We start from the raw sequence: 11659 nt of genomic DNA, 5'->3' as shown, positions 1-11659 counted from the left end.
CCAAAATATCAAATGTAGTCTAAGATGATCCAAAAATCCCATAATTTTGAATCATCCATACTATGGACACTAACACTAATGACTAACATGGCATTGACTATCTAGATTAATAAGAAATCAGGATGATGATGCACTCAAGGGTTTTTCACAATATGTCTGCAACATAGTAGCACAACACCACATGTAATAAAGCCTCTAGCTTGATAACAATTACTCTAAGAACAATATGCCACCATTGATAGCATGCTTAGATTCTTTTTCGTATGTTGTAGCACCATCACCTACATAAATGCATTGGTCCTAGCTATGTTTCATTTACAATCTCCACGTGCCCAAGTTTGAGCTTGCTGTAGGTTTAACAAAGACTTTTCCATTTTAATACCCTTGTGACCTAGAGCTTAGTGGTAGGCGAATTTTTTTCTAATGAGTCATGAGTAAAAAAAATCCTCACTCATATAAATCCAGAGGAGATAGAGGAAAATGAGCATTGGTAGGGGTTCCTATCTTATTGGTGATAGGCTCTAATTGTAATATAACTTAATGTGTTTTTTTCTAAAATGAAACATGGGTTCCTAGCTAACTATATATTGCTCATGTTATCATAGTAAATGATAGCTAGACTATCCCCCTACACATCAAAATCACCCAATAGCTTTTACAGCCATATCACCTCACATGTTGCCATAGTGATGCCTCTATGCTTAGCCTCTATTCATAATTATGAAATTTTGAATGCTTTATGTTACTCTAAGTAATCATTGCACTACGAAGGGAGAACATGAATCCACTAGTAGATCTTCTACCAGACTTGCTACTAGCTCAATCTGCATCTGCGTACCAAAACTCATGCACATCCTTATTTTCCTCATAAAAAATTCCTCAATTCAAGGTAGAATTCACATACTTAGAATATACATTTAATTGTATCTAAATGAGGATTTCTAGGTACTTGCATAAATTGACTTACAAGTCTAATAACATAGCTCAAGTCTGGCCTTGTGATGATCATATAGATCAAACTTCCTACTGTCTTCATGAACATTGTGGGGTCTTCAATCTCATCCCCAACATTAGTACTCAACTTCACATTTTTGTACAATGGTATTGAAAGAGTTTTACATATTTTATACTATACTTGGATAACATATCCAAGCCATAATACCTTTGGAATAGCCATATACCATCAACATGTCTGATCATCTCAATACCAAGAAAGTATCTCATCTCATCTAGATCCTTCATCTCAAATTTTTTTTTCAAAAATGCCTTAATATTAGTGATCACATGGTTACTCATACCTATAATAATCAAGTAATCCACATAGATAACTATGATCACCAAACCTACATCACCCTTCCTCATGGGTGAAAGCATAGTTGTGTGGTACCTTTTTTCCACTATTTCAGCAATTTTAATCTATGCATAGTCATGCCAAATATCTATGCATAGCCTTTTGAAATGAGCCTAGCCTTATATAGCTAATAGAACTATCCACATTATGCTTAATTTTATAGTTCCAATTACAACCAATAAATTTTTTACCCTTGGGAAATGATATTAGATCCAAGTCCTCTTGGCCTCTGATGCAACTATCTCCTCATCCATTGTTGCATCCCAATGAGCTTGACCAATAGCCTCCTCAAAACAAGTGGGATCCACATGCTTAATTGCCTTTGCCATATAAGCATAACGGTGAGCTACATAACCCTCAAAACTAGATCTTCTAATAGGATATCTACTAGACTTGTGTACCATTGGATGACTCAATAAAGACTTTACATCACCATGTGCTCTATGTACACCTAGTAATCTAACTAAAGGATTGCCAAGCTCATCATCCAATCTCTTTGAGTTACTAGAGTCAACATCAAGAGTATAACTAGTAGATGCATTATTACCATCTAACACTTTCTTCTTCCCTTTATCATTACCTGCAACACTAGTAAATGCACCTAAAGATGTGAGCTTCTCGTTAGTTTCATAGACTAAGAAATCACTATAGATTCACTACCAAATGACGTATCTAGTCCAATAAGATTCTATTATTTCTACTTTTCTATCTGCTCTTGACTATAATGATCATCAACATCATCCGATGCATCTCCACTAGATGCGTACCAACTGCTCATCTCATTAGAAGTAACATATGTGCTAGCTCAAAAGTCACCACTAATATGGTTATAACAATGATACTTTTTTTTTTTGTTACCCACGCAATGGAGATATATTTTTTAACCTTTGGATTCAATTTTTCCTTAAGTCATTAGGTACATGAAACATAACTAAACACTTTCAAATGTGATGCATCAGGTTTCTTGCCTATCAAACATTCTTGAGGAGTCATACCATGAACTATAGTTGTGGGAAACCTTTTTATAAGTGTGAACAATCTTAGACTAATAATTCTTGAGCTTATTCTCTTCAGTCACATCAATGCTCGTGAAACTTCTATAATATGTCTATTTTTCATTTTTGCAATCCTATTTTGGTATAAGAGATATATATATATGAGCTATCACTTTATCCCATGAGACCTAAAAAAATAATTGAACTCATTAAAGAGGCATTCTCCCCATCCATCCAACCTCAAGCACTTAAGTTTCAATCCTCTTTCTATTTCAACAAAGCTTTAAAAATTTTGAGGTGCTTAAATACTTTACTCTTATCTTTAATGAAATATTCCTATAGCAATTATCAAGAAATGTAATAAAATACTTATTGTTATTAGGAGATACATTTTAGCTAGGTCCCTAAACATTTGTATGCACAACATTAGGTATATTCTTGTTCACATCTCTATCATGTGAAATTTGTTGCAATTCCAGCCTCTCAAATTCACATGCTTCAAAAACTTTATGTAATTCTACAACTTTGAATGTAAACAAACCTACAACTATTCCTTTGAATTGCATTAATTTTAGCTTTCATTTGTACCATATTTCAGTTCTTGCAACCATATCTTTTTCTTTAGCATATATAGGAGCATTTATAGAAGAAATTTTACTATCAAAGCAAACATTCAGTCAACTTTGCTTCCTTTTGCAGCCAATTTGCACTGATTGCTGAAGTCTTCAATTAAAAAACCATTCGCATTAAATCTAACTTGCAACCCTTGCTTTACCATTTCAATTGATACTAAATTCTTTGTGATGGATGGTACATGTAAAACATCAAACAAACACTTTGTCTAACTATCATACAATGATAGAAGAACTTTTCAAATATATAAAATTGGATGACACACATCATCACTAGTCTCTACATAGCCTAGACTATGTAAACCTTATATATCTTCAAACCATTGACATAACTAGTCATTTAATTCGATGCATCTAAATTAATATACAATACATTATCACATGTCTTCTTTCTTGTAACAGTGTTCATAATACGTTCCATGACAAACAAATGCTTATTTTTATCATCATTCTATCTTGAAGGCGATGCATAATTTTCTTACTCTAATTTGCAAGTGTGAATGTTAGATACCACAATAATGATAAACAATATCATACTTATAAGAACCTCTATTTTTCCATCCACCTCTTCCTCTAGAGCTCCCCTTATCTCTAAAATTACCGAGGCTTCTTGAAGTCTACATTCACCCAATTGTTGATTTAACTTACTCTATTGCTGGTTTCCACCAATACGATCCATACCACGGCCTCTTAAAGAGAATCTACCATGTTACCTTCCAGAACTTGAGTAAAATGCTTGGATCTATTCAGCGATTCTTTATATGATTCACCTTGCATATAGGTATTTTTGGTGATCATGAGAGAGACCAACTTGTCAAAATTTGTACATAGATAGAGGTAATAAAAATTTTTCAAGCCTTCTCGTTAAGGCCACCAAAAGTACATGAAACCAAATCACTATCTTCATGCATTGTATCGATAATCACTAAGGTATTTGCAATTTTCCCAACCTTGAAAACATACTCATCTCCAAACATCTTCCCTTTCTTCAAAATATTCAACTCTTTCTTGCATTGAATCTTTTGTATTTTGTGTTAACTAAAAATATATTCTTAAAGGTTCTCCAAGCTATATGTGAATTTTTTGCATTTCTAATATACCCTAGCATAGTATTATCAATGAAGAAAAATATCAAAAAATTATCTTTTTATCTTTTGCATCCAATCATTTTCATGCCTTTAATTCTTCTATAGTCACATGATCACTTAGCTCTAGTTCTTTTTCCTTACTTGAAACAAACAGAAAGAGGTCTTTTCCAATAAGAAACGTTGGCACATGAAAACTTCCATAATGGATAGTTATTCTTATCTAGCTTCTCAATAATAGAAATATTATTGTCTCAGCCATTATGAAAGAGTTGAGTACTAAACAACAAAAAGGTCTTCTACAACCTTTTATAGGATATGCACAGCAATGAACCAAGCGGTCTTCTTTACAGATTGCTCAATAATACATACAATCTACAACCTTTTTATAGATAAAACTTGTGTTTCTTTCTTGATAAAAATCTTAGAATTTACAAATTTAAATTTCATAACCTGTGTACTTGAGAACAACAGACACAAACAAAATTATTGTATGCCATTCACATCAACACTTGAGAATGACCAACATAGTTGAAATTGTTATATGCTCTACAACTACTATCGAGAACCTTGCCAAGCTAGAAGAGGACCTAAAATTTCCTCAAATGGTTAAAAACATAGAAATTTTTATTTTGTGCTATTTTTAGTTTTTTCATAGACATTATCCAAAGGAAAGAGACAAAGAATGGAGAGCTTCTTACCAATTGATTTCTTGCATGAGTTCTTAGTCCTTCTCCTATACTTTAGTGTTTAAAACGAGTCTCTCTTATTGGTGCCACTCTGCTACCATGTCACGAATCGCAGTTGTTTGATTTGCTATGCCAAACACACACAACACACAAAAGAGAAAGCTCACTCAAGAACACAAGAAGAGAGATGGAGGCCAAAATGTTTTCTTGCTAGTTTTTCTTTTTTCTTCTGCATACAATGCAATGTACACAAAGTATAGATATTACATAACATAAAGGAATGTTTCATACTACATCAAATAGTGCATTGCCAACTATACTAATGAGCTAGGGCTATAAATAATACCAATTGTAGATAGGTATAACTAACCAAATCCAACAAGTGATAAGTTAGTGGCCATGTGAGCATCAAAATAACCATAAATGTGCTAAGTATAGATAAATATCTAACTAGGTGATCCATCATCAATGTCCACACCTATTGATCTTTCCATCTCAACATTCTTTGTACCTTGGATACTACATAATGTTGCATATAACTAACTAGTAAAATTATCATACATTGATATATACAATGGACCAATAAAACCAACTTGCTAGAAACTAGTAATAAACTCTTTTTTTAGCATACCTTGGCCTTTCTTAATAGTCAAATTTGGTGCATGGAGTTATTACCATTAAAAATTTTAAGCTTGTGTTGAAAAAGTGATGGATATGAATGTCTATGAGTAAGAGAAGTTGTCTATTCTACAAGCGATAAAGAAATGGCACCACTATTTATATGGTAGCTAGTGTAAACTTCAAAGTGATCACACAGTCCTAAATTATTCTCTTACTTAGTAAAACCTCACCCCTAAGCAGCATAGGTGGATAGCTACCTTGCAAAATTATGATTTTGACAAGACTCATTCAAGGGGCAAAGACAATGTAGTAGCCGATTTTTTCCCTAAAATATGGATATATTGGGTTTTCAACTATGACTGAGTTGCAGGTGGCTGGATTGAGGAGTTACAGGAGGGCTATGTTTTGGATGATGAGCTCAACCATGTATTTCAAAAATTACAACAAGTAGTGGAGGAAGTTCACACTGTCAACTTAAAAAAACTTTAATGTGGCTTAATACCAAGACTCTTATTCCCTCTAGTTCTTCTTTCAAGCTAAAAATTATTGAGGAGTTGCATTTTTAACTTATAATTGAACATTTTGGAGTGTTTAAGACTGATGATAAGATCATCAAAAGCTTCCACTCAAAAGGATTACTATGTCATGAAGTGTATACCTTATTAGTAGAACAAGGATAGCACCCATAAGCCAGGTGGTTTGTCATAGCCATTGCCTATCTCTAAAAGGCAAACAACGTAGTACTCAAAACACTCTCTTAGTCTCTACAAATCTTACTTGATGTAGAAAAACTAGACCAAATTGGACCATTTATGTTTCTATGCTTGTACTTCCATAAAGAAGAGTATCAATATCTATATACCTTCCCTTCTCTAAATTCATCATTCTAGTTACAATGATTTAGAAAAATCATGCCTAAGGATCAATATCAACCTATGATCTTATGCTTGTAATCTTCAATTTTATTATCTCAAATCACAATTGGATCCATACCTCTTTCTACAAAGAGGAATTTTAAAATTTTTGGGACATTTTGTACATTTCTTCATCCAAGAGAAGACAATGCTATCTATTGTTTCTCATCATTCAGGATCTTTTTTGTTGCACATCCAATATTTATCCCAACAATTAAAATACACATCTACATCTGTAGCATTTTGACAACTACAAATTGGTGCCCAATATTGTATATGTACCTTGTTGAAGTTTTTGGAATTTCTATTTGTATCGATCTCGCTTTGTGCAACACCAAACCATATTCGATATACTAGATCTGTAGCTCTAACAATCACAAAATCATATTTCTTAAAATCAAGCATTGGTTCAAACGCATGTTTGGGTCGTTTTCTCCAAGGACCACAATATGATCATTCAACTCTTCCAATCCAATAAAGTCATCTGCATTATCTACATCTATATTGGTTACATCACTTTGTGTTCTTGGCCAAAAATCTATGAAAAATAAATTTTCTTGGACAATTGGAGTTTGAAGAGCGTAGATCATATGTTTCCAATAATGAATCACTGGTTTTATAAACATTTTGAACTCTACTTCAGGTCCTTGTACATTTGACCATCTTTCCCAATATTTCAAATAATCTTAAACTCCACTTACTACTTCTTGATGATCCTTAACGTACTCAAACATGGGCACCAACATTGGAACACCCTTTGGAAGAGTAGGCTTTCCTGCAATGTCTCTCTTCCATACTTCAATGCCACATTCTCTTGGTAACCAGTCTGGGGACATTGGTTGCATCTTATATTGCATGACATGTGTATCTACTTGCATATAAAACCAAAATTGAAGAGGTTTTGAGTGACCAACAAGTGTATCTTTGGAATCACACAAGTATCCCTCAATGTATCTCTTAAAGTCAAGCACATGTGCCAATAAGAAAGGTGTAGGACTTGTCATCTGACATGATTGGAAATGTTGCATAAGATGAGGAAAAGTAAACGTCATGCTCGTCCTTAGCTTCTCTGAAAATTTACTGAACATTGCATTGATGTCTTCATGTGTATGACCCACCATGAGAAACCCAAGATGGATCATCTTGAATGTTCCTCATGCAACAAGCAATGATAGATATGCAAAGAGATAGCGATTTTTGTTTTTTGATCTACAATTATCAAGTTGAAGTAGTAAGTTCTCTGGCAATCATTTGAAATGATGATGGTCATCTTGTGGTGTATTATCTTCCATGCATGATTTATTTTGTGCAATACCTTGATGGTGGTGTAGTGCTTTTTTTGAGTTGAGGGCATTTAGTAGCACACATAGGTTGATCTCCGCATTCCATCTACTTGTAGATCACCATTTTCATGCTTGTGTAGTCACTCCAAGTTCCTAAAGCACAATGACAATGAGGAAATTGTGAAGTTAGGATCACGAGGCCATAGATCGAGTGAGAAATGTCCATATCTACCTTCTCCATGTCCATGTGTAATCATGCCTGTTAAAGAAATTGGTAGTTGAGTAGATCTTTTAGTCTCTTTTGATCGAAGCCTTAACCTAGGGATAGTTGTCTTTTGCTAGTCCATTTGATCATGTATGACGCACAAGTTTTTATCTCGATCTAATGTTGAGACCAAGCGTCAATTGTAGTATATGTTCCGACAACTTTGTTGTTGTAGCATGTGACATTGATGCTTCTTTAGAAGCACATTTTGCTCTTGAAGACACTTTGTTGCTGCAAGTTGCTCTTTGATCTTTGAAAAAATACTACATTTGGAGAACTCACTTGTCTTTGCTAAGGTTACATGCTTGAACTCTGTGTTCTAAATATGATTAAAGGTGGACAATGACATTTTCTTACATCCAACACCACTCAATGTTGTATTCACTTCTGCCCATATATCTACATGCTTGTAAACATCTCGGATGACCAATTTTGTCTTCCTTGATCCATCTTGCATTGTTCTACTCTTGAGTGGAATTTGCTCTACATTCTTCTTAACAAAGTCTCTAAGGATTGCTCTTCCCATCTGAGTGTGATCCCAAGTTTCTCTTATTACCCCTTGTTTCCATGCATTGCTCTCCTCATGCCATGCTTAAATTGTGTTTTGTACTTGTAAAAATATATCTTTGGGATTCCATGAATCTCATACAATGCCCTTCCATATACCACTTGTCCATTGAAGATGAAGTTGTACTTCCTTGTTCCCTAGTAATCAATCCTGCATTATGATTAAAACTTGTCATAAACATAGTTTGTGTAGTCTTCAAATTGAAATCCCCAAAAGTATTTATGTAATTGTTGCATTTCTTCTCTATCAGCAAACTGACAATACTTTTCTTGGCAACAATCAATCACGGAAACCTATGAAATGGAGTCCATAGAAGTCCTCAAGTTTGCAACTTTAGGGGCAGTAATTCAAGGCTTTCTATTAACCATACAATATGATCCGTTCTGAAAAAAAATTGATTTCTTTGCAAAAACATAATCTTCATTGGTATCTTCCATGTTTTTGGCAGAAGCATTTGTAGAGACAAACTGCATGTATGATTGTGGCCATCTTTCCAAAGTGACACAATGGAGGTTGTCATCTATGTATGTTCCTGTGGTTTGATCAAGGGCTTTATCTACCACCACACCAACATCCTCTTCTCCTATAAATCCAAAGTATATCACATCATCTGGAAAAGCCAATAATATAACCCCTATCCCAACACAAACAGTGTTGCCTTCTGTCCGTAGCATCACTGTACATTCTCTCCAACTTTCATGAATGCTAAGCACATCAATATCCTCAGAAGGTAGGACATGGTTTGATTTGTAATCATCTCCTCTATCATGAATTGTTATTGAGTTTGAAACAATCACCACATCTTTCTTTCCCCATTTTGCAAAACCACCTACAACTCCATGAACCTTTATTGCATCAATTATTGGGAATGGCAAATATGTTGCTACATTCAAACGTTTATCAATAGCCATTGAAATATATCCATCTTCAAGTGTTTCTCCATGGCATGTCTTATTTGGATGTATTGCATGCACTCTCCCAAGTGCAACAATCTTATGATTAACTAGCAAATTCACAATTTCTTTTAAAAAAAGTTATTCATGATACCTATACAAGTGAGAAAATTGAGATTTTATCATTTGTATGTTGTCACCTCTCAGAAAGAAAAAAATAGTAATGAAATTTCTAAATACAATGAAGTATCAAATTTCATTGAAACGAAAAAAGCACTTAAACATTAGATAGAATGAGTCTGACTTCCATAATAGAAAGGATTAATGGAAACATCGTACAGAAAGGGGATAGATTTGACCAAATGGCCAAAAATAAACTTTCTCATGAAATATGCCACCCTAAAGTAAATAATAAAAAAATATTCTATTATTTTTAGTTGCCCTTGATTTTACTTTATTTTATTAGCTACTCTTTCAGTAAGCAAAAACTTCATTGTGTGTTCTCATTGGAAAAAGATATAGCAGATATTCAAAACTTACACTATATCTATTTAGCACGAGAACAATGATTAAAATTATTTATAATGTGTATAGGAAAAGATCTAGCCACCTGGTAAAAAATCTATTGTATGTATTCCATACCATAGCAAATATAATAATTATTTGTGATCCCCATTGGAGAAAACATAGTCAAATGATTGAAACCTTTGTTGTATGTATTTCACATGACAAAATGATAAAGTTCATTGTGGTCTCCATAAAAAAATATTTAGCCAAATAGTCAAAACTCAAGAAAAATACATACAACAAGGATAAAAGTTCATTGTGATCTTTATGGAAAAAGATTTAGCCAGATGGTCAAAACCTCTATTGCAACTATTTTACACAAGACTTAGGATTAAAATGCTTTGTCATATCCACAAGAAAAGATTTAGCCATATGGTCAAAACGTGTATTTTACCTAGAAAACAGCAAGGATAATAATTTTTTGTGATGTCCATAGAACAAGATTTAGCCAAATGGTCAAAGCCTTTATTGTATGTCAACAAGAATCAAAATATATGTGATCTCCATTAGAAAATATTTTATTAAATGATGAAAACCTTTATTTCATGTATTCCACATGACAATAAGGATAAAGATATTTTATGAGAAACTTTGACCTCGTGCTTAAATGTTGAAACCACAATGACCTCTCAAGAATAGGAGATCTCATTCCCTATGACACAAAGTTATAAAGATTGTCAAGGAAATTTTAGCATCAATTAAAAGCTATTTGAGAAGGAAATACAATTTTTATCGTAGTTAAATATTTATAAATCTTATACTACCTACTTGTTGATAATAGTAAAATGTATCATATTATAATTTAATTTTAAGTTATACTATTTTAGTCTAAATCATGTTATATTAGTATATCATACTATGTGCATATTATGGAATATATTATCATATATATATATATATATATATATATATATATAAATTTAGTAATAATTAATAAATATAATTAAAATACATTAAATCATATTTGGTAAGATTATGTATCTAGTATGTAATGTGTGATATTATTGAGGATTTTGAAGCCACATTAATGATAGTTTGAGAGTAGAATCTCTAGTAGGGTAGGATAAAGAGTATGTAGGTAAAATCTCTAGCTGTGGAAATAGGGGCAATATCCAAATGGTGGGTTCTTAAGGAGGGGCAAGGGGGAAGGAGAAGGTCTAAGAGAAATGCCCTTGGCGAGAGTTTGAGGGCAATGTCCTCCTCGGTGGGGTTTTGGAGCAATGCCCCTAGTTGGGGTTCGAGGATAGCACCCCTTGTAGGGATTTTGGGGCAATGCTCCCAATGGGGGTTTCAAGGGGTAGCGCCCCTTGGTGGGGGTCTGCGGGCAACACCCCTAGTAGGGAGTTGGGGATAGTGTTAAATTATTCTCTTACTTAGTAAAACCTCACCCCTAGGCAGCATAGGTGGGTAGCTACCTTGCAAAATTATGATTTTGACAGTACTCATTCAAGGGGCAAAGACAATGTAGTAGCCAATTTTTTTCCTAAAATATGGATATATTGGGTTTTCAACTATGACTGAGTTGTATGGTGGCTGGATTGAGGAGTTACAGAAGGGCTATGTTTTGGATGATGAGCTCAACCATGTATTTCGAAAATTACAACAAGTAGTGGAGGAAGTTCACATTGTCAACTTAAAAAAACTTTAATGTGGCTTAATACCAAGACTGTTATTCCCTCTAGATCTTCTTTCAAGCTAAAAATTATTGAGGAGTTGCATTTTTAACTTATAATTGAACATTTTGAAGTGTTTAAGACTGATGATAAGATCATCAAAAGCTTCCACTGGAAAGGATT

Source organism: Lygodium microphyllum, chromosome 22 (assembly GCF_053477565.2).
Source record: "Lygodium microphyllum isolate KBCC chromosome 22, Lygodium_microphyllum_v1.1.10, whole genome shotgun sequence".
Lineage (NCBI taxonomy): Eukaryota > Viridiplantae > Streptophyta > Polypodiopsida > Schizaeales > Lygodiaceae > Lygodium > Lygodium microphyllum.
This window is presented reverse-complemented; position numbering follows the sequence as displayed.